At 40.2% G+C, this 24,460-nt stretch overlaps 3 long non-coding RNA genes across 3 annotated transcripts in view; all 3 read left to right on the forward strand.

The window, feature by feature from the left end:
* Nucleotides 1-230: 230 nt before the first annotated feature.
* The window catches only part of LOC144341326 (uncharacterized), a 55,306-nt gene continuing 31,076 nt past the window's right edge, over nt 231-24,460 (forward strand). Inside the window, exon 1 of the long non-coding RNA XR_013418189.1 lies at nt 231-352. This is a non-coding gene — a long non-coding RNA (uncharacterized LOC144341326). The remainder of the gene's footprint in view (nt 353-24,460) is intronic.
* Nucleotides 8,157-24,460, forward strand: part of LOC144341327 (uncharacterized) — a 33,846-nt gene continuing 17,542 nt past the window's right edge. The window contains exon 1 of the long non-coding RNA XR_013418190.1: nt 8,157-8,265. This is a non-coding gene — a long non-coding RNA (uncharacterized LOC144341327). The remainder of the gene's footprint in view (nt 8,266-24,460) is intronic.
* LOC144341328 (uncharacterized) lies at nt 9,076-19,954 on the forward strand. Its single transcript, XR_013418191.1, has 2 exons — nt 9,076-9,213; nt 19,804-19,954. It is a non-coding gene; the product is annotated as an uncharacterized LOC144341328 (long non-coding RNA).

Genomic DNA, 24,460 nt, shown 5'->3' on the forward strand with positions numbered 1-24,460 from the left:
AGCTGACAGTTTGTATCGTAACTGTAATTGTGGGCCTTAGTTAAATCCCTTCAATGTGTTGGAAACATCTTTTTTAAGTGTGTTTTTGAAACATACGTAAAGCATTTTGAAATGCTTTTTTGAAAGCATTGTTTTTTAAATCAGAATTCTGTTACACGTTATTTTTTTCAGTCTGTAGATGGACTTGACTCACTCAAGGTTAATGATTTTTGTTTTTTACTTATTTTTATAGAGGGGGGGGTTTGTCATGTTGCTAGGTTGGTCTTGAACTCCTGAGCTCCAGCGATCCTCCTGCCTCTGCCTTCCAAAGTGTTAGAATTACAGGCGTGAGCCACGGCACCCAGCGGCCAAGGTTAATAGTATTTAAAAGTTTCTAATTCCATTGTTCAGTTATTTGATTTGGTGTAAAGGCCCACTTTCCTAGTCAAATGAGTCTGTGGTAACATGCATTCCCCAAATAATTATTTTTCTCTTGTGGGAAATATTCCAGAGTTTTAGACTACCAGCTGTTTAAACAATTTGGTTCAAATCCTTCAAAAAAAATCTCAAAACATAACTCCACATATGTATTTACTGCATATTGAAGGGTATATTCACCTGGAGGAGTAGGGAAAAGCAAACAGATGCCCATGGCCTTTTTGAAAACATGTATTTATCAGCAATAATTGAATAGCAAAACGAAATGGAACACTACCGTCCTTTGCAATGTTAGTTTTAATACTGGGCTGTGAGGGATAAAAGGATCATACAAATCTTCATTTCTGAAGTCCCTAGAGTATTACGAACTGAGTGCTAATTTTTCATATTAAGCTTTATGTTAATATCCTTAATGATAGGAACTTCCTGTGCCCCTAATTTCTCCAGAGAAGCTAATGATTAACATATATAAAGAATGTTGTAATCAGAAGTGTAGTTCAGTTAATAAAGTCCTCAATTACAACTCTGACATTTTGTCATTGTCTTATGAAAATAATTACTGTATAATACAGTCTATTTTACGTTTTCTGGAAGCACATCAGACTTTTTTTTTTTTTTTAACTACTAATTGTGCCATCAAATATGCTATTCTGCCATATTGTGCCATCAAACATGCTATTCGAAAAAATATCTTGCCCAATATGTAATAAAATATTGAACATTGGAGATTTAGATTTCGAGTAAAATCATACTTTATTGCTTCACAGAAGTAGACAGTAGGTGGAAACTTGCAACAATCTTGCCGGTTTATTTTTTAAAAAGCGTGTAGGCAATCCAAAGATACCTTTTGGGTGATTTATCAACGTAGTTAAATTTACAGTGTCACTTTATCTGAATAAACTGGCTTTATCTCTGCTTACTGGTACTAAAACAATATCCAACAGTTGATAATCTCACATGACTAACGAAAAATTCCACATAATTAACATTAACCAGGAGGTTTTTTTAACTATTTAATTTCCCATTTTTTAAATTTCATATTCTTTGGAAAGAATGTTATTTTCCAGAATCTAAGACAGCATTTTGTGGGTCCTTAATTGTGATATGCTTTACTAGGCGAAGTACTAAATGGGTATCCTTAGGTGGGGATAGACTGGGAACCACATATCCAGAATTTGAAATATATAACGTAAACAGGATGACTTGCTCCTTTGTTAGCTTTTTGGATGCCAGGGTTGAGATTTTAATTCCATAATTATCTTCTTGTTGCCTGGAGGATTTGCATATGAGAAACCACAAAAAACAATCAGGACAGTATGAAAATACCCTAGAATCTCAACCTATGACAGTATTTCCCATGTGCTTGCCAAACCAGAGGAAGTCTTTCCAATATGATTCTTAAATTTACAAAGTTCTCTGAATAGAACCCATGAAATCCTAAGTCATCATCTAGTGAAGATTTACTGTACATTTTCTGTTTTCCTAATAAGAAATTAGGGGAGTTTAGTTCCCAGTGTTGGGCAAGGGACAGGACTCAGTCACCTGTAAAGTTCAGAAACTACATGTGCCTGACCTTCCTATTCTTCCCCTCTTCTGATATGCAGAATTTCTAGGTTCTAGGTAGTATTTGGGAAGTTTCCCAGATTATTGTGATGTCCATCAGTGGCTCATTCACCTTATTTATGGTCACTGTGTTTGGGGATTTTGACTGATAAATTCTTGAATCACTAAAAGCTAAATTTCAAACAAAATTCTTAGCGGTGATACTAAGAGGCAAGTATGTATAAAATCTAATAGGCATTGAAGAAGATATAAAGATTCCATCCTCTGCTCCAAAAATTGTGTGCACGCGGAGTAAGAAAGAAGGTTCAGTAGCCAACCTCAAAAATATTAAAAAATAGTTGCATTGATGCTGTATCACTCCTTTCCTTGCCCAGATTCTCTCTCTCTTTCTTTTCTTTCTTTCTTTCTTTCTTTCTTTCTCTTTCTTTCTTTCTTTCTTTCTTTCTTTTCTTTTCTTTCTTTTTCTTTTCTTTGTCTGTCTGTCCTTCCTTCCTTCCTTCTTTCCTTCTTCCTTTTTTTTTTTTTTTTTTGACAGTCTCTGTCACCCAGACTGGGGTGCAGTGGTGAGATCTCAGTTCACTGCAACCTCAGTCTCCTGGGTTCAAGTGATTCTCATGCCTCAGCCTCCCAAGTAGCTGGGACTACAGGCACGTGCCACCACACCCAGCTAATTTTTTGTACTTTTAGTAGAGACTGGGTTTCACCATGTTGGCAAGGCTGGTGTCAAACACCTGACCTTGGATGATCCGCCTGCCTCAGCCTCCTAAAGTGCTGGGATTACAGGCATGAGCCACCACGCCTGGCCCTCACCCAGATGCTTTACTCACTGCTGTCCAAATACGGTTGGTCCTCTGTACCTGCAGGAATTTGCAGGTACAGAGGCTCAACTATAAAGGACTTGAGCATCCCCAGGTTTTGGTAAATGGGGGTCCTGGAACTAATTCCATGAAGATACTGAGGGACAAACTCTACCACCACTCATTTTAATGCAGAAATTTTGTATTCATCCTTTCTTTTTAAATCCCACTACCAGGCTTAGTTTAGGCCTCTATTTTCTCTACATCTTTCCCTTCAGCTTATCCTTCAGGTTTCCTTCAAACTTGAAACCTAATTAAATCAGTCCCCTGCTTATATACCACATATATTTGTAAACTAAACATATATAAACATATATGTACATATCATATATTCCTAGTATTTTAGTTAATTTTTTCACAGACCAATCTCAGGATTGCCTCCCATCATTCCTCACGAACGCTTGGTACTCTAGACACTTCTGCAGGTCACTGGAAAGGTATCTCTCATTGTAAGTGGATATAGCCCATTTATCTTATGGGTCAATCTTTCATAGGTTCGTTTAAGGAAATGCTCAAGAGCTCTTGAGTACCCTGACACAACTGTGCTGTCAGCCTCTGAGACTTGTCAGACAACTCTCTGACCTCCCTTTTAGGACATGGAATTGAGTATTCTGTAAGTGCAACATGTCATTGTATCACAATATAACATTTGTTTCCATACTACATTGTGAGGTCCTTGAGCAAAGAGACTGTGTCCCAGTGCATTGTATTGATATTCATTCAATACAATGTATTACATACCAGACATTCTGCTGAGGGTAGGGAGGGATTATAATACAGCAAAAACTAACACTTCCAGAGTTAAAGCCCAGTTCAGGACACAGTCACACTATAAAATCACAGCTTAGAAAAATAGTATGAGGAGACATACAGTGCTGTGAGAATCCATAATAAAGAACCCTAGTCAGGAAAGTCTCAAGAAAGTTACATGATCGACTTGATCTAGACCTGAAGAATTAACATGAATTAGGCAAGAAAGGGAAGTAAGAGCTGCTTTCTGGGTAAAAGAAACAACATGGACAAAGATTCTGGGGTCAGAGAGATCACGTCAATGCATTTGCCAGTTTGCCAAGAACAGGCTATATTCACTTTCAGAAGTGTTCAGGTTTGGATAGTAAATTGCATGACCACCCTATTTGTAAGGAACTCTTAAGAGGCTTGTTACTGCTGGAGCAAACAGCAGCTGGACAAGATGAGGCTACATAGACGCTAGGCCCAAGGCTAAGTGAAGTATGTTTTTCAAGACAATGAGGAAGCTACCGAAGGATTTGAAACTGGGTGGTAGCTTGATGGGATTGACAAATTGAAAGTTTTTACTTTAGGTGTAAATCCCAGAGAAGGATTAGATGTGAGTTGAAGTAGATACAGTATTCCTAATAGAGTCAGGAGTCTTTGGCAGATAAGAGAGGTTAGAAATGATACGATAGACTAGGATAGTGTAATGGAGGTGGAGAGAAGTAGAATTGGGAAGAATGACAAAACTTGATGGGATTGGATTCAGGCAGGGTTAGGGGGAGGAGGGATGTTAGTCATTTGCTGGTGAATGACATTCACTTATATAGTAATGTATTTACAGATGTGTAGATAGGGAGATCATTACATTTGGTTTAAGACAGAATTGGGCCCAGTGCGGTGGCTCATGCCTGTAATCCCAGCACTTTGGGAGGCTAAAGCAGGTGGATCACGAGGTCAGGAGGTGGAGACCATCCTGGCCAACACGTTGAAACCCCGTCTCTACTAAAAATTAAATTAGCTGGGCGTGGTGGCATGCACCTGTAGTCCCAGCTATTTGGGAGACTGAGACAGGAGAATTGCTTGAACCTGGGAGGCGGAGGTTGCAGTGAGCCGAGATCGCGACACTGCACTCCAGCCTGAGCGACAGAGCTATACTGTCTTGGAAAAAAAAAAAAAAGACTTACAGAATTTCCAATGCCTTTGAATTGCCCGGGAGGTTTCTGGATAGAATGATGTAGCTAAGTGAAGTCTAGACTGAAAATTAAAGCTGTTAAGTGTGAAGTGTGTAGGGAAAAATTAAAGTCTTGAGTATTCATGAAGTAAACTTGGAAGACAGCCTAAGTGTGTGCAATGAAGAATTTCAGTTTATTTTTGACTAGGTAAAGGAAGATGAACTGGATAAGGAGGAGTTACACAGTTACCAGAAGGGTGTTGTGCTATTGAAGATGAGTAAGTGCTTCATGGAAAGAGTGGTGAATAGTGTCCAGTTGCTGTGTAAGAATTAGGTGGAAGGATTATCACATATTAATCATCTAAAAAACAAATACATTAATATCTTCAAAGTCTGATTTGGGATAATATGTTTTCATTGTTTTTTTCAAACAGGAACTGAACAATACCATCATTTACAGTTATGGGCTGTGGGTGGTCACTTAATTGGTGTGATTTGAGACTGAGAACCTCCTATTCCACAAATCTGTACTTCATCCTCTACTAATGCTTGAAAAGTCATTGATGGAAATCTGTTTTAAAGCATATACTCCTGGGAAGAGTAATATGTTTAGAAGATACATAATTCTCAGCTGTGCCAAAATTTAGAATTACCTGAGGAGTTGTATACTAAAAATGCTCAAAATTCTATTCCATGGTTCTGAGGTGGGGTCTTGGCATATGCATTTTTTTTAAAAGCTCCCCTAGGTGATTCTAATGTGCCATTGTTGGAACAATCATTGACAGCATCCTATTAACACAATGTTGACTCATAACATTTTTTTTAGATGACATGTGGGGAGGACAGGACACTTATTTATAAAACAGTGGTCGGTAATGGCCATTGAGTAGGGAGGATTTTGCCCCCAGAGAAAACATTTGCCAAAATCTGGAAAAATTTTTGTGGTCATCCCAGTGGGTGGGTTTTGCAGAGTTGGCACTATTCATATATAGTAGTTAGAGACCAGGGATACTGCTAAAAATCCTACAGTGTACGGCACAGCCCCCTCTTCCCCTGCACAAAAGAATTATCTGGCTCAAAATGACAGCAGTGCCCTTGTTGAAAAAACTTGCCATAAGCGATGGCAAGCTAGGTAGTATTTTCCAGTGAAATCTTACACAGATTGGAGTTGTGGTTTGGTAAGGGTGCAAATGAATGAGGATCTACTCTCTACCTAGCAGCTTAGCCAAAACTCACCCTTTCTTATAACCAGTAACAAAGGAGCCTCAAATAAAATACATTCTGCAGAACAAAGAAATGTGACTAGCATAAAAGACTGATTTCAATGTTATTTTTCTTGTTAACAATTTATAGTGTAACAAACTCTTATTGCTGGTAAGGGTGCAAATTGGTTACAACCACTTTGGGAAATTGATGGGCAGTATTCATTATAGCTGAACTTATGTCTACCCTGTAATTCAGCAGTTTCACTCCTGAGTGTATACTCAAGAGAAATGAATGTGTCTACTAAAAGTTTTTGTGTAACAATGTTCATAGCAGTTTGATTCATTATAGCCCCAAACTGGAACAAAGTGAAGCATATTCATAAAATGGAATATTATCTGGTAATAAAAAAGAAAATGCTACACACATAACATAGATAAATCTCGCAGTCATTGCATTGAGTGAAATACACACAAAATAATTCATATTGTATAATTCCATTTGTATGAAATTCAGAAACAAGCGAAACCAACTGATGATTGAAGTCAGGATGGTATTGACCTTTCTGGCGTTGGTATTGACTTGGAAGGGGCACAGTGAGCCTTCTGAAGTGATGGAAATGTATACCTTGATCTGGAATGTTACACTGGTGAATGTGTATGAGAAAGTGCATCAAACTGCACATTTAGACTTTTTGTGAACTTTATATATGTTATACTCCAGGGTTTTTTTTATTATTAAATATAAGAAAAACAGCGAAGCCGCTTCTTAACTACTTGAAGTCTTCTGTCTCAAGCTTGGTTAAATACAGGGTCAACTACATAATATAGTCTCAATAAATATAAATAATCTAATGCATTATTTGGTAAAAGGAATATTGGATTTGGAATCAGACCTAGTTTGTTTTTTAAGACTAGTCAAGTGCAGTAGTGAGAAGGAGGGAAAGAGTAGAACAAGAGTTCAATCTAGAACAGACTGAACAACCAGCTGAGATAACTCACTACCTTTGGACCAGCTTCAGACCTGGTTTTGTATCACAGTTTCATCTTTCATTAGCTGTATGACATTGAGTAAGTCTCTCACTTGGGTACTTTTTGTGACTGTAAAAGAACAGAAGATAGCTGAGAGAAGTATAAAAAACATTTTTAAAATTTTAGCCTTGATTCATGATCCCTCACGACTGAGAAACGTCCACACACATTCAGGAATGGGCCTCAGCAGTTAGTAATGTATTAGGTGACCTAACACTTCTGGCTTTAGCTAGTTGAACAACAGAACCGTATCTGAATGAATCAGATTGTTCTGAGAATTTAAAATTAGGATTGAGAGAAGCTTGTCAGACTGCTGATCACTTGAACTGGGAAAATATAAATGTAGGCCAGGGCTGCTTTGTTTGGTAGCAAGCAGCATGTGGAGAATCTGAGAGATGTGATAGAGAACAAGAGTAATCTCAGATTGCTTACTGTGTCACCCAGTGTTCTAACTGCTATAAGTCTATGAATTTGGGTACAGGTTTAGTATTCCTTATCCAAAATGGTTGGGACCAGAAGTGTTTAGGATTTGGGTTATTGGAATATTTGCGTGTACATAATTAGATATTTGGAGATGGCTACTCAAGTCTAAACATGAAATTCTGTTATGCTTTCTATTTTATGCTTTATATACGCCTTATACGCATAGCCTGAAGGCAATTTTATACAATGTTTTCAGTAATACTGTGCATGAAACACGTGATGTATTTTACGAGGTCAGGTGTGGAATTTTCCACCTGCTGTATCATGTGGGTGCTCAGAAATTTTCATGAGGGAGGAAGATTGCTTGAATCCAGGATTTTAAGACCTGCCTGATCAACATAGTGAAACCCCAGCTGATTTAAAGAATAATAATAAAAAGTTTCAGATTTTGGAGCAATTCAGCGTTCTAATTGGGGGTGCTCAACCTGTACTATTATCCTTACTTACAGGTAAGGAAACTAAAAACCTTGCTTAAAGTAAGTGCTAAAGATACTAAACCCCAAGTAATTTGACCCCAGAGTCTGCTTTCATGAAGCAGTGCTGACATATCAGACACAGATATAGTAGCTGCCTCAGTTACTGATAGCTTTCTGGTTCCTGATCTTAGTGCTTTGCAAAGATAGGTCTGCTGCCTATCTTTGAATTATTTGTAATAATTTATCCTTAAAATAAAATTTTGTGTCTTTGGTTAATCTAGTTTGAGTGGATTTCAGCCAGTTGCAACTGAAAGAGCCCTGCCTCAGTTTGACTGTGAATGGGGTTGCAAATAACAAACCTCAGAGAAACTGAAACTGGCTGATTCGAGGTAAGATTGGGGGGTAATGTGGACTTTCCACCATTAAGATGGAAATTTAGTTTGTGTTATGCAGCAGTGAATCTTTTATCCAGACATTCTCCAACAGTGTTTTAGAACTCAGTCATTGAGTGTTGCATTAGAGAATTTGGTAGCCAGATATTTTTAAATGTCAAGTATATTGGTTACTATATATGAGTTTTGAAAAGTACATTGGAAAAGAGAGGCATTCTAAACAAGTTTTCCAGAAAAAAAGCAGATTGGAGCAAATTCTGCAAATTTGACAATTATTGGAAGCCATTTCTGCCTGTAGCCTATGGTCTAAGAATGTAAGACCAGATCAAATTATTTGAGAGGCATGTTTAATTGCAGCATTTTTTTTTTTTTTTTGGCCACATTTTTTCTAATACTAGAGTTTTTACACTGAATACCAGAAAGTGAAATCTTAGTATTAGCAATAAGACTGTCAAGGAAATGCAAGTGATAATAAAGAACTCTAATTCCTCAGCTCCCCTCCAGAATATTTTCTACTGCCTACCCCCTTTCATGCCTCACAGAAATATGATGATACCTCACACCATCTATCAATAGCAACTAGGATCGGAATGCACTGTGTGTATAGGGATATGACTAAAGGGCAAGCTGGCATGCCTACTTATTCTCTTATTTGCTTGTGAGGCTGAAACAGAACAATGTCGATGGACAGAGTCCCAGCTGTTGCTAAGAAACAGAAGTTCAGAAGAATTGACAACTTAAGGAGAAAGCTGACCCACTAAGGTCTTCAGCATTAACTAAATACAAAAGGAATCTCCCTAAAAGAAAATTGTCAAGCAATCCTTCACAGTAGAGCAGTTGCATGCCATAAAACCCCAATGTCTGCAGTAGACCCAGACCACAGACTATCTCAACTTCTTGGGCACCTTTCAGTCTCCAATTCAAAGGAATGTGCGCCTGCCATAAGTGAGTACCCTTACCCCAAATGAGGAACTTCAGTGTCTCTCACTTGGGAGTGTACCTGAAGGACTCTATAAAAGGGAATCCAAACTAGGTGTAGCCAGATTTTCTAATAACTGGTTAGGAAGTGGCTTAATTAATTTGTACCTTGTAAGATTACAAGGGCCCATTATGTCCTATTATACTCCTGCTGGATACAGTATATACTCTATTTGAGCTAGTTAAATTTATATTGAGTCCACAGATTGCAGTATAAATTCAAATATTTCTTGAAAGCTGTCTCTATCCCTGTCCTCAGGCCAAGTACTAGGAAAACAGTGTTAAGGAAAGGGTTTTTCTTTTTTTTTTTTTTTTTTTTTTTTTTGAGACAGAGTCTTGCTGTGTCGCCCAGGCTGGAGTGCTGTGGCGCAATCTTGGCTCACTGTAAGCTCTGGTTCCCAGGTTCACACCATTCTCCTGCCTCAGCCTCCCAAGAAGCTGGGACTACAGGCGCCTGCCACCACGCCCGGCTAAGTTTTTGTATTTTTTAGTAGAGATGGGGTTTCACCATGTTAGCCAGGATGGTCGCGATCTCCTGACCTCGTGATCCACCCACTTCGGCCTCCCAAAGTGCTGGGATTATAGGAGTGGGCCACCGTGCCCGGCCTAGGAAAGGGTTTTTCTCACTTGGAGTTGACAATCTAGTTTGAAGTTGGAGGAGGAGAAAGATGGATGAATAAGTAAATAACAGGATTACAAACGGAAGCTGGGTTCCGTGGTACATGCCTGTAGTCCCAGCTACTTGAGAGGCTGAAGCGGGAGGATTGCTTGATCCCACGAGCTTTAGTGGAGGCCCACCTAGGCATCATAGCAAGTCCTGCTGTCTTAAAAAATAAATAAATAAGATATTGGGATGATTTCTGTAAAGAAAAGATAGGGTACTATCAGAAAGAGTAACGAGACATTTACATGGGAAGAGCAGTTAGGGCGGTCAGAGAAGGCTTCTTTGAGCAGTATCTGGAAGGATGAGAAGGAACTGATTGTAGGAAGAACCATGGGAAAAGTAGGAAGGAGAGCAAATGCAAAGACCCTAAGGTAGGAAAGGGTTGTGACATGGAAAGGACTGGAAGAGGCAGATATTGCTGGAGATAAATGAGTAAGAAATAGAGTTGATAATAGAGTGAGCACTCATGCAACAATTTAAAAAAATATTTTTTAATTTTTATCTGAATTCATTTTTACTAATTTTGTATTAACATTAATTTGAAGAAGTAAAAATACTCATTTGGCTAGAAACTTCTCTCTTTCTTTTCATTTTTTAAGTTCTCCATACATCTTAATTTTTTAACTACCTGAAATTAGACTTGGTGTAACAATTATAAGGCATGAATATTTTACTTTTAAAAAATGATTTTTCAGTCAATTTGATTTTATGGTTTCTTAACATTTGTTATTATGAATCATATTTCTGTTTTTTCCTCTGACTAGTTAATATCACTTTAATTAGAGAAATGTAAGTAAAAACTGTGCAAAACTTGTTGTTTCATATACTGCCATTAACAAAACTTCCCGAGGAGATAGTATATGAACCTGCCTAACTCATCAAAAATAATTAGCCTAGACAAATAGACATATTTGATGGGAAGGGAAAAGAAGTACAAGTAGCTCTCCATGTTGATGTCCTGTGGGTTTTCACAGTTAAATCAACATGTAGTTTTCAAGGACAATACATTAATAAAATAAGCTAATTAGACATTTTGAAAAGGGTTCAAACTTAAAAAACAACAACAACAAAAAAACTATCTGTATAGCCCAAAATGTACAGTACAATAGAACTGCTGCAAGGAAGAGAATGGTAGTAGGACTTCTGCCTGTTTTTCATACTTCCATTTCTGTGCCTTCCCCCTGCCTGCCACTCTCATACAGAAATCAGAGAGGGGTCTTTAAAAACGTAAAACAAATCATCTTGCTTCACACTCTTTCAGAAAAATTCAACCTCCTTTCCATTGAGTCTTACAAGAGCCTGCATGATCTCACTTCAGTCTAACTCTCCAAAGTCCCATCCCCTATCATTCTCCCCCCTACTCATTATGTTCCAGCCAATTGGCTTGCTTTCTGTCCTCAAGCCTGCCAAATTCTTTTCCACTTGCAGGCTTTTGCTCTGGTCATCTCTGTTCCTGGAATGCTTCCTTGGCTCTTCACACATAGGGCTATTCGTCATCCTTTAGGTCTGAGGCCAGATGTCACTTCCTTAGAGAGGCTTCCAAAACATTTTCCAAAGAGGGCTTCCTCTGTTACTTTTTCTAATTCCCCTGTTTATTTCCTTCATAGTAATGATCATGATTTGCAGTTACTTTATTTTACCTGTCTTGTCTGTTGTCTACTCCCTTACTAATACATAAGCTCCCTGATAAACTGATATGATGAAACATTTGGAAAACTTAAGGATATATTAAAAGTAAATTTTGTAGGATTTTTAAGAAGAAGCAATTAAAAATTACCAGTGAAACATAACAATTATACAGAAAAGAAACAAAATCATCGGACCCTATTACCATCCGTTGTCAACATGAAGTAAATATTGTTATTGATTTTAAAAAATATGGTGTTACACAGTAGTTCTATTGGAGTGGTAGGGATGTAGGTAGTATGTGAGTGCTGAATGCCCATAGTAGAAGTTGGCGTTGTTGATCCAACCTCCATCTGTCTTTCTCCCATAGGATATTGGCCACATGGTCCAGCTTTAGAGTTCAGCCTGATTAACTTAAATTGATTAGTGTAATCCCATCCTGCTTGCCACTCTACTACATTTATGGATGGGTAAATCTAAGCCAATAAATTCATGGCGTTCCTTAGGCCATAGGGCATAGTTAAGGAATGGGCATATAACCCAATTTGGAATAAAGAGTTATGAGAGGTTTGTTTAGGAATTCAGAGAGAGGGCTTTTTTTTTTTTTTTTTTTTGAGTGAAAGATGAGAATGAGCTTCTTTGTTGCCTCTGGGTGTTGGGTGTGTTGTTGTGAAACCAGGAATTGTTACATTTCTTTTGCTCCCACAAGAGACGCAACCAATCTAAAGATGAAGACATCACACAGAAGAGAAGAGAACTGAGGAAATCACAGAGAAATGGAGCTAGAGCTGCTGGGTGAAGCTGACTCTGAGGCTTCTCATAAACTCTGTGCTTCCAATTGTGAAAATAAATGCAGTTCTCATTTTTTTTTTTTTTTTGGTAAGTTTTTCAAAATTTTATTTATTTAGAGACGGGAGTCGTCCTATATTGCCCAGGCTGTTTTTGAACACTTGGGCTCAGGTGATCCTTCCCTCCGGAGTAGCTGGGACTGCAGGCACATGCCACTGTGCTCGACTTAATTCTCATTTTTTAAACTAGGTGGGATTGTTACTACAAGTTGAGGCATCCTAACTGATAAAATCCTACTAATAAGAAGTCAAGAGATAAGGTCTAAAATATATAAATGAAGAGGTAGCTAGGAATGTATATTATTTAGAAAGATGAAACTTGCTAGCAGAATAAACAGCTTTCAGTAGCTAAAAAGTGTTTGTCTCTTTAAAATAGAAAACAGATGGGGAGAAGAGAAATGAGGTGCAGGCTATTTTTTTTTTAATTGTGAGCCTTTCAACACTTTGATTTGTTAATTACATATTTTAATTATTAAGTTTTTTAACCTGATGAAGCTTAGACTTAAATTGAGCCCATTTAAAAAATTGTATCTTAAATTGCTATTTTAATGCAAGCAATTTTAAAATAAAAATATTTGGTGTTCCAGATATAGAGAATGGGTAATAGAGGAGTAGGGTACATGGAGTAGACCTAGAAGGAAAGTCGGGATCTTAAAAGATAAGAAGTTTAAAGTTTTGGGTTTTTTTTTAAAGTGCCTAGTGGCTATTTTTTTTTTTTTTTTTTTAAGACGGAGTTTCATTCTTTTTGCCCAGGCTGGAGTGCAATGGCGTGATCTCGGCTCACCGCAACCTCCTCCTCCCAGGTTCAAATGATTCTCCTGCCTCAGCCTCCCTAGTAGCTGGGATTATAGGCATGCACCACCACCCCGGCTAATTTTGTATTTTTAGTAGAGAAGGGGTTTCTCCATGTTGGTTAGGCTGGTCTTAAACTCGCGACCTCAGGTGATCCACCTGTCTCGGCCTCCCGAAGTGCTGGGATTACAGGCGTGAGCCACCGTGTCCGGCGTGGCTAAGTACCATGCTAAAAGTACTGCAAAAGTATTGAAAAACAACAAAAACACTGATAGATTTATTAAGATAGATTTCTTAAAACAAATTGAACATTTTATACATAATATGATTTATCAAAGCCCATTTTGGAGAGATAAGAATATCAGTTTTTCTTTTTCTTAGGCTGATATTGGCAATATGTTTTCCCAAAGTAATATTATAGCCCTATATTCCACTTGTAAAATACTCAACTGTTCCTATGTGTAACAAATTTATTACTTCCCAATAGATTTTCACAGTGTTCTCATATTCACTGCATAAAATTCTTGTGCCTCAGCCTCCCAAGTAGCTGGGATTACAGGCATCCTGGAAGTCCTTCAGAGTTGATACTAATCTTCTCCATCCCCACCTAAAATGTGAGATACTGCTTTTGGTTTACTCTTTTGTCTGAAGTAGACCAGGGATCAGTTTCCAAAACTCTACTTAGCTTTCCCTACTATAATAGGTCTTACTTCACGATCTAAAACTCAATGTAGGAATTACTCTAACTGCCAAGCATGTCTATACCAAATAGCATTCCGGGACTGGGGACCATCAACTGTTCCCATGGACCCAGGGTACCCATCATGAGCCAGGATTTGGCCAAGACTAAAGTTTATTATTAGTTTGGTGCAAAAGTAATTGCGATTTTTGCCATTAAAAGTAATGACAAAAACCGCAATTACTTTTGGATAAACGTAATACCTGGCTCCTATATGCTGCTACTCTAATAAGAAGGCCAAGATGATACTGTTGATCTGCAGGTATCAATGTTAACTCAGACCCTGTGTCTGTCTTCCCTGAAGTGTCTAAATATTTCCCACTTTCCAGTGTGCAGTCACCTGAGAAAAGGGCTAGATCCCTTTAGGGAAGTATGAGAAGAATCATTACAGTATATGATTATGGGATCCTTCCCTCCAGTTATCTGGCCACCTATCAACAGGTTCCCAGTCTGAAAATTGGCTCAGATCTGGCAATTGAGTGAGGGATCATGGTGTTTTTTATTGTGATAACCACTCTTAGTCTCCCCATCCACTCTTGCTTTTTTTGATTATATATATGAGGCAGTACTCTTGTTGCCTCCCCATCTGTTTTGCACGTAGGGACACTGAACTCTGTTAGCCAACTCTAAAACTCATTTTGGGTTGAACTCCCTTGACTGTCACTCTGCTTTTGCTCATCATAATTGTGACTCCCCCTGACTTCTGGCAGTAAACCCTGCCCCCTGGCATTTAATGTGCGTCTGGGGCCCGTCATTCCCATTCCTTTTGATAAGCCACGCCCTGTGATAGTATCTTTTATCGTTAGCTCTGACTATCAAAGGTGAACTGTCACTGAACTTTTTAGTGAGGCTAGTGCATCTCTTACTGGTACATTCCTGATGACCTTAGTGAATGGTGTGTCCTCCGGGCCCTCCCATGGAACATAATTCTTGTGTGGGCTGCTGGCCTCACATAATATATCTCCTCCAGCCTACCCATTTCCCTGATCCCTTTTAATCCTGTTCTTCACTATCTTCCTTTAGCAGTTTAGGTGTTTTGACTTCACTCAACATGGGCAATTGCTTATAGTAACCATCCTAACCGGAAGTTTGCACCCTCCTCTGGGACCCTGATAGAGTATTAAATCTCATATCCTGAAAATACCTCCAAGTTAATAATGTCACTTTTTTCCAGTCTTATGTTTCAGCCTTCTTGATCAAACACCCTCAACATCCAGTCCCACATACTCCTTTATTTCCTACCAATATATTCTAATTCTTGCTGCTGCTTTTGGGGGTATACATTGGGCCTGGCACATTCCCATTTGGGCCATGACTTAATTCTAGTTACTGGTCTGGCAGTCATGAGAGATAGGGTGGGTTTCCAAGAAGGCACTCTGTTGCCTTATTCAGGAACTATCTACTTTTGAGTACTAGCTTTCAGTAAGAAAGGTAGGCAGCCTCTGCAGACTGAGTGTTCAAAGGAGATTTGGCAGCCAAAATCTTTGGGGGTATCCCCCTAGCTGTCCTCATCCTGTATGCCAGAGTCCCAAGTTTTCCAACTAGCAACCTAACCTTGGGTTCAATTGTATTTTAATCTTCTTGACTGTTAAGTCCTGAGTTTGGTGTTCCAGCTTTTTTCTGTTTTCCCAGGGCAAAAAGATAAGGGCCTCTTTGTAAGCTACTAAAGAAGCTGTCTGACCTACACAGTAAGTTTTCACTTGTTAACAAGCTCTCAGATTTTCATTAACCTTTTGTAGGCCTTAATGTAATTTTATAATAGCTGGCCAATTCCATTGTTCTTCTAGATATTATTACAAACACATACACACACACACACACTCACACACTCTCACACTCACACTGAATTTTTGCCCCAACAAGGGCATTGCTCTGTATCAGAACATTCTCCCAAATTACTCCTGTAAGTTTTTTTTTTTTTTTTGAGACGGAGTCTCACTCTGTAGCCCAGGCTGGAGTGCAGTGGCGTGATCTCAGCCCACTGCAAGCTCCGCCTCCTGGATTCACGCCATTCTCCTGCCTCAGTCTCCCAAGTAGCTGGGACTACAGGTGCCCGCTACAACGCTCGGCTAATTTCTTGTATTTTTAGTAGAGACGGGGTTTCACCGTGTTAGCCAGGATGGTCTCAATCTCCTGACCTCGTGATCCGCCCGACTCAGCCTCCCTAAGTGCTGGGATTACAGGCGTGACCCACTGCGCCCGGCCACTGCTGTAAGTTTTAATGACTGAGCCACCACGTTCTTCCAGGGACTATCCATGCTCCAACAGTCACACATCCCATTGACAGTGGGTCATTTCTGATCGAACCCCAAGCCCCTTGTTTGTTTGAGTTTGTGGTGTAATATGAAATAACTTGGTCTTTGTCTCCAGTTCCTGTCACAGTGCTAAAACCCTTGGAATTTCCTTGTTATTCATAATATCCCTGTCTTGATCACATCTGAGTTTATGCTAATGAGATAATTTAGGGTGGGGCCCCTAAATAGCCTCAGAATCAGGCCAGCTGCCAGAAAAACCAGGTGATTTCAGGATTAGAGGATTGGAACTTTTAACTACACCCAACAACCTCCAGGAAAGGGAGTGGGGCTGGATGGATGTCAAGCTCCATAAAAACTCTTGGACAACATGATTTGATGAACTTCTGGGTTGCTGAAGATACAGAGATGTTGGGAGGCTAGCACACCCAGAGAGGGCATGGCAGCTCTGTGCCTGCTTTCCTCCCCATACCTCATCCTGTCTATCTCTTCATCTGGCTGTTCATATGTATCCTTTATAATATCCTTCATAATAAACCTAGCAAATTAATTAAATGCTAGAAGGAGGTTGTGGGAACCCTGATTTGTAGCAGGTCAGAGTATAGGTGACAACCTAATACTTAAATCTGAAGTGAAGGCAATCTTGTGAGACTGAACCCTTAAACTGTGGGATCTGACGTTATCTCCAGGTAAATTGCCAGGTGGATTACCCTATTCCAGGTAGATAGTGTCAGAATTGAATTCAATTATGTAATACCCAATTGGTGTCCAATGGAGAATTGCTTGGTTTTGGGAACAGCCCCCCACACATCTGTTCACAGAAGTGTTCTGTGTTGAGTGTGAGAGTGGGGTTGTGGGGAACAGTATGTTTTGTTTTGTTTTTTTCTTCTTTTTTTACAGGGTTGCTATAACAAAATAACATAAACTGGTTGGCTAATAAATAACAAATTTATTTCTCACAGTTCCAGAGGCTGGAAAGTTCAAGATCAAAGAGCTGGCAAATTTAGTGTCTGGTGAGGGCCGACTTCGTAATAGATGGTGTCATCTCATGTGCCCTCACGTAGTTGCTTTTGGCTTTTTTTTTTTTGAGACAGAGTTACGCTGTTGTGCAATGGCATGATCTCGGCTCACTGCAATCTCCGCCTCCCAGGTTCAAGTGATTCTCCTACCTCAGCCGCCCGAGTAACTGGGATTATAGGCATGTGCCACCACGCCCAGCTAATTTTGTATTTTTAGTAGAGACAGGATTTCTCCATGTTGGTCAGGCTGGTCTTGAAATCCCAACCTCAGGTGATCCGCCTGCCTCAGCTTCCCAAAGTGCTGGGATTACAGGCGTGAGCTACCATGCCCTGCAACCCTCACATAGTTTAAGGGACAAACTAGCTCTCTGAGGCACTAAGCCCAATCATGAGGGCTGATTACTTCTTAAAGGCCCCACCCACCTCCTAATACTATCACCTTGGAGGTTAGTATTTGACCATAGGAATATTGGAGAGACATAAACATTCAGACCACTAATCCTTATACCAACTGGTTCACTTTGGATGTTCCAGGAAGCAGAATATAACATTAATTTAAGAGTACAAGAAGTCTATTGGAAAAATGGGGAAGAAAAAGACAGAGACTGTGGTGTAGATCTAAAAATCAGGCTGGGTTGGGTGTCTCATGCCTGTAATCCCAGCACTTTGGGAGGCCGAGGCAGGTGGATCACTTGAGGTCAGGAGTTCGATACCAACCTGGCCAACATGGTGAAACCCCGTCTCTACTAAAAAATACAAAAATTAGCCAGGTGTGGTGGTTCACGCCTGTAATCCCAGCTAGTCAGGAGGCTGAGGCACAAGAATCACCTCAGCCTGGGAGTCGGAGGTTGCAGTGAGCCGAGATTGTGCCACTGCATTCCAGTCTGGGCAACAGAGCAAGACTAAAATAAATAAATATCTAGCAGAATCTCAGCTAACCCATTGTGGAGCTCTGGGGAAAATATTGCTTGTTAGGGAAATTCAACTTTGGGCAGAAATGACTAGACCCTCATACCATTGCCATGTTCAGTCATTGTCTGGGGGCTGCCAGGGAAGACATTACCTCAACTGGTGTGCTGTGGTAGATCTTGAGAGTGCTGCAGATGGAGGCAGTTAGCTTACTGGTATTCATTGCAGCTGAATGGCAAGTTCTATCTAAAATGGAGATATTAGTGGTGTACCTCCTATGACTGCCCCACTGATCTAACCTGAGAAGGTTCAGGAGATGCCTGCAACTAGTAGTCTAAGCATTTGATGGGGAAGGAGAGTAAGGCCAAAACAAGGCGGGTTGGCTGAAAGTTGATGACGGAGCAGTTATCCCATTAGATATCCCCAACTCTTGTCACTAGGCAAAGGCCAGTTGAAAACTGGTTTTATCAGTACACATTCACACCTGTTCATTTACATATTGCCTATAGCTTCTTTTTATTTTTTCATTTACATATTATCTATGCCTCCTTTTTTTATTTTTTTCTTTCTGAGATAGGATCTTGTTCTGTCACCCATGCTGGAGTGCAGTGCTGCCATTATGGCTCACTACACTCTTGACCTTCTGGGCTCAAGCAATACTCCTACCTCAGCTGCCCGAGTATCTGGGACCACAGGCACACACCATCACACCCGACTAATTTTTGTATTTTTTTGTAGAGATGGGGTATTGCCATGTTGCCGAGGATGGTCTCGAACTCCTGAGGTCAACCAGTCCACCCACCTTGGCCTCCCAAATTGCTGGGATTAGAGGCATGAGCTACTGCACCCAGCCTGGCTCCTTTTTCACTACGATGCAGTGTTGAGCAAATTCGAAAATATTTACTGCTTAGTCTTTTCCAGAAGAGCTTGCTGGAAAGTTTGCTGATTTTCAATCTATGCCATTGGGGTTATTTACATCTATGCATTGAGGTTATTTGTATCTATTGTATCTCCATGGTAGATTTACTATATAATGGTGTGCTGCTGCTTATCTCTTCCCAACTGCATTCAGAGGAATCATATTGGTAGCTTGAAATTGGCTACAGTGGGGGAATTTTACCATAGAAGTTAGCAAGTGCTACAATTCAGGCCTTTTTCTTTTTGGACAGCTGATTGTTAAACATTGACCTGCAGCATTTTTCAGTATAGGATATTACAGGCTGCATTGTTTCCACTCTCCAGAGGTATGTGTTGAAGTGCCTACCCACAGTACCCCAGAATGTGGGTGTGTTTAGACCTAGGGTCTTTAAAAAGACATTGAAGGCTAGTCACGGTGGCTCATGCCTGTATTCCCAGTACTTTGGGAGGCCGAGGCAGGCGAATCACGTGAGGCAGGGAGTTTGAGAGCAGCCTGGCCAGTGTGGTGAAACCCCGTCTCTACTAAAAATACAAAAATTGGCTGTGTGTGGTGGCATGTGCCTATAATCTCAACTACATGGGAAGCTGAGGTGGGAAGATCACTTGAACCTGGGAGGCAGAGGTTGCAGTCAGCTGAGATCACACCACTGCACTCCAGCCTAGATGACAAAGCGAGACTACGTCTCAAAAAAATTAAAATTATAAAGTCATTTAAGTTAAAATGAGGTCATTAGGGTGGGCTCTAATCCAGTATGACTGGTGTCTTTATAAGAAGAGGAAATTTTTACAGGTTTTGGGGAAGACTCTGTGGTAACACAAGAAGACAGTCATCTACAAGCCAAGACCAGAGGCCTCAGAAGAGAACAACCCTAGTGATACCTTGATCTCAGACTTCTAGCCTCCAGAACTGTGAGAAAATAAATTTCTGTCATCTCACCTGCCTATTCTGTGGTACTTTGCTATTGTAGCCCTAGTAGACTGATAGAATAAGTGACCTGACAAAGTGTCAAAAGTTCCTGCAGAAGCAATCAATTGAAACGACTTCCAAAGAGCTTTGGTATAGGACCAGGAGTAGTGGCTCACGCCTATAATTTGAGCACTTTGGGAGGCTGATATGGGAGTATCACTTAATGCCAGGAGTTCAAGACCAGCCTGGGCAACTTGGTGAAACCCCGTCTCTACGACAAATAACAAAAATTAGCTGGGTATGATGGCAGGTGCTTGTAATTCCAGCTACTCCAGAGACTGAGGCAGGAGAATCATTTGAACTTGGGAGGAGCGGAGATTGCACCATTGCATTCCACCCTGGGCAACAGAGTGAGACTCCGTCTCAAAAAAAAGACCCTGTCTCTAATGTCAGTTTAAAAAACAAATACAACAACAACAACAACAAAAATGGCTTTGACTATTTAGTGCATGGTCTTTTCCAGAAAAATTTGCACCTCACAGAAGTTTGCTAATTTCTGTGGTAAAAATTCCCCCACTTCAGCCAGTTTCAGGCTAGCAACATGATTTCTCTGAATGCAGTTGAGGATAAGCAGCAGCACACCATTATGTAGTAATCCACCACAGGGATACAGTAAATATAATGCACAGATGTAAATAACCCCAAGAGCATAGATCAAGAGTCAGCAAATACACCTGATTCTTTTTACCCCAACTGCATTTTGGTGACATTTAATAAATTTGTTGAGCACTGTAGGTACCATGCAAGCCTTTTGGACTCTGTAAAGACCAGTTACCCTAGGAAATAATCTTCAAGACTCTGGAATCAGGGTTATATAAAGGCAGTACAGCTTTGCTCCCTCCCACCTGTACCTTGCCTTTTGTTGGCCTCATTCCTAAGGTAAAGTGATAGCTAGGTAAAAAGCAGAAGTTACAGCTAATAGCAGTCTTAAGGGAGAATTTCTGGAAGGATTCAGTAGGCTAGGTGAGTGACACCTGAACTACTTTTTGTTTAAGATATACTCATGTAGAAAGCCCTTGAGAGCTGGGCTCAGTGGCTCATGCCTGTAATCAAAACATTTTGGGAGGCTGAGACAGGCGGATAACCTGAGGTCAGGAGTTTGAGACCAGCCTGGGCAACTTGGTGAAACCCCGTCTCTACGACAAATAACAAAAATTAGCTGGGTATGATGGCAGGTGCTTGTAATTCCAGCTACTCCAGAGACTGAGGCAGGAGAATCATTTGAACTTGGGAGGAGCGGAGATTGCACCATTGCATTCCACCCTGGGCAACAGAGTGAGACTCCGTCTCAAAAAAAAAAAAAAAAAAAAAAGAGTCCTTGAGAGAAAGGGGCAAAGGGGCAAGTGATATGAATGTACCACTCCCTAGGTAGTATAATCTTTAGCCTTAAAAGTTCTGTGTGACTTGACCTAGGGTGTTTTTAACATGGAAAAGAGCAAACTGATTGGGAAAGTAAATAGTCCCAAGACTTTAGGAGAATAAAATAATTCCAGTGACCTTTTATGCTGTTGTGGTGTGAATATGGCACCCCGAATTAATATGTTGAAACTTATTAGCCAATATGATAATATAAAATGTGGGGCTGTTGGGAGGGAATTAAGGCCCTTATAAGAGGGGTTGAGGTAGTGGATTTTCTCTCTCCCACTCTTTTGCCATGCAAGGGCACAGCATCCATTCCCTTTTTTACCCTTCTGCCTTCTGCCATGTGAGAAGGCCCTCACCAGACATCAAATGCCAGTGCCTTGATCTCGGACTTTCCAGCCTTCAGAACTGTGAGGAATACATTTCTATTGTGCATAAATTACCCAGTCTGTGGTATTTTGTTACAGCAACACAAATGGACTAAGACATATACCATTAGCACTTTTGGAACATAATTTACTTTACTGGCACAGTACATATATAAAATAAACTCTCTTTTATCCTTTTGAAAATCAATAAATATGCATTGAATGCCTACATATTTATGTAGATGAACACAGGCTATAATAGGAGAGCTCTAAGATATTTGAACATTTATTCTCACATCATTAGTTACTTGACAGAGAGTATAAAGGACAGAAAGACTTGAAGTAGTGGGAGCATAGCCACTGCTGATTAAAGACAAAAAATAAGAAAGTAGATAAACAATTATTTGTCAGTTAAAAAAAAACTTTTAAAAATTAAGAAAATATATATGTGAACTACATCCTTAAAAGGTCAGCTTACATGTAACTTTTCTGGAACAAATATATTTCTGAAGTAAAATATATATATAAAGGTATACTTTCATTTAGCACTACTGATATATGAAATTCCACATTTATGAAGTATACAAACTGTATTAGGATTCTCTAGAGGGACGGAACTAATAGGATATATATATATAGGAATTTATTAAGTATTAACTCACATGATCACAAGTTCCCACAATAGGCCGTCTGCAGGCTGACGATCAAGGAAATCCAGTCCGAGTCCCAAAACTGAAGAACTTGGAGTCCCATGTTCGAGGGCAGGAAACATCCAGCATGGGAGAAAGATGTAGGCTGGGAGGCTAGGCCAGTCTCATCTTTTCACATTTTTCTGCCTGCTTTTTTATTCTAGTCCTGCTGGCAGCCGATTAGATAGTGCCCACCCAGGTTAAGAATAGGTCTGCCTTTCCCAGCCCACAGACTCAAATGTTAATCTCCTTTGGCAGCACCCTCACAGACACACACAGGATCAATACTTTGTGTCCTTCAACCCAATCAAGTTGACACTCAGTATTAACTATCACACAAACTGAAGTGGATCATTTGGCTTTCCAAATGGATATGCCGTGAGATTAATCATGTATTTCACAAATTGAACACCAATAATATTCAAAAATATTTTGCAACCAAACCCATTTTATGACATCATTCAATGACATTTTTTAATTTCATGAAGAAAACACAAATTCAGCACCCCCAAAATGAAAATTATTTATACAATAAAGCATAATATAAATGTTGTATAATGACATGACATATAACTTTGTACTGTTAATACTGATTTAGATGATATTGTATAGTGAGTACTAGAATATGTATTTGAATACAATACTTAGCAAAGCATCTTTATTTTTTGACATAATTTGACTTTAAACATTTTATTTTGTTACATTTTTTAAGACACAGGACCTCACTGTGTCACCCAGGCTGGAGTACAGTGGTGTGATCATAGCTTACTGCAGCCTTGAACTCCTGGGCTCAAGCAATCCTTCTGCCTTGGCCTCCCAAAGGGATTACAGGCTGAACCACCACATGTGGTGTATTTTATTTTTTTTAATGAATTTTTCTAACCCCTTTTGTAGTAACCAGGACCTACCCTTAGGTGAGGCATAGATGGACACCCAGAGTCAACACACTAGTGGTCCCAAGCTGGGTCAGAAAACCTGTGTGATCACAGGGAGACCCTTTGAGAAATCCCCCCTCAACCAAGAACTAAAGCTGATAGGTAAGTGTGGCCTCCAGAGCAAATGTGACATCTGGAGAGTCAAATTTACCCTGGACAAGTCTGCAGAGCTGCCCAGGAGCTGCTGATGTTTGCTGAGAAGGACCCATGGCCTCTGTTTGAAGGCAGTGCCCTGCTGCAGTGACTTATTCACATCAGAGTGCAGTACAGGGACAGAATGAAACTAGATTGCAACCTATTCCTGAAGATTGAGGCTTTCCTGCAGAGATGCCTGCAGACCCAGTTCTTCAAGCCAGGGTTTGGCCAAGTCCAGTCATCATGCCCCTGTGCTGATCCACTAGCACCATATCTGGGTCTGCAGGTGGTGAACATCCTGTCTGTACTTCACTGACTGCCTGGACTCCCAGAAGCACGGCAACTTCTCCCTTTGCTCTTTGTTTGGCAGTGGTCGCCTGGGCCTCCTGAAGAGAATTCCAAGAAGGACCAGGGTTGGGCTGGAGAGCCCCTGGAGATAACCAAGAGGAGGGTTAAGCACACCCATCCGCTCCTGGGGTGGGGGATTGATCAGATAATGGGATCAACATTTTGAAAACAAGGATTCTAGGGATGATGCTTCTCTATTTTCCATTGATAATATGGAAACATGTTTTTGAATGTACATACTGTTATATTCCATTAATAAGTACAATCATCTACCCAAATCATTTTTTTCCTGCAATTTCAGTAACTGAATTTGAGGTAAGTAAAAATGCTTTGTTTTCTTTCTTTTTTTGTTTTTTTTGAGATGGAGTCTCGCTCTGTTGCCCAGGCTGGAGTGCAGTGGCATAGTCTCGGCTCACTGCAAGCTCCACCTCCTGGGTTCACGCCATTCTCCTGCCTCAGCCTCCCGAGTAGCTGGAACTACAGGCGCCCACCACCACGCCCAGCTAATTTTTGTATTTTTAGTAGAGACGGAGTTTCACCTTGTTAGCCAGGATGGTCTCGATCTCCTGACCTCGTTATCCACCTGCCTCAGCCTCCCAAAGTGCTGGGATTACAGGTGTGAGCCACCGCGCCCAGCCGCTTT

The sequence above is a fragment of the Macaca mulatta genome, chromosome 6 (assembly GCF_049350105.2).
Source record: "Macaca mulatta isolate MMU2019108-1 chromosome 6, T2T-MMU8v2.0, whole genome shotgun sequence".
Classification (NCBI taxonomy): Eukaryota; Metazoa; Chordata; class Mammalia; order Primates; family Cercopithecidae; genus Macaca; species Macaca mulatta.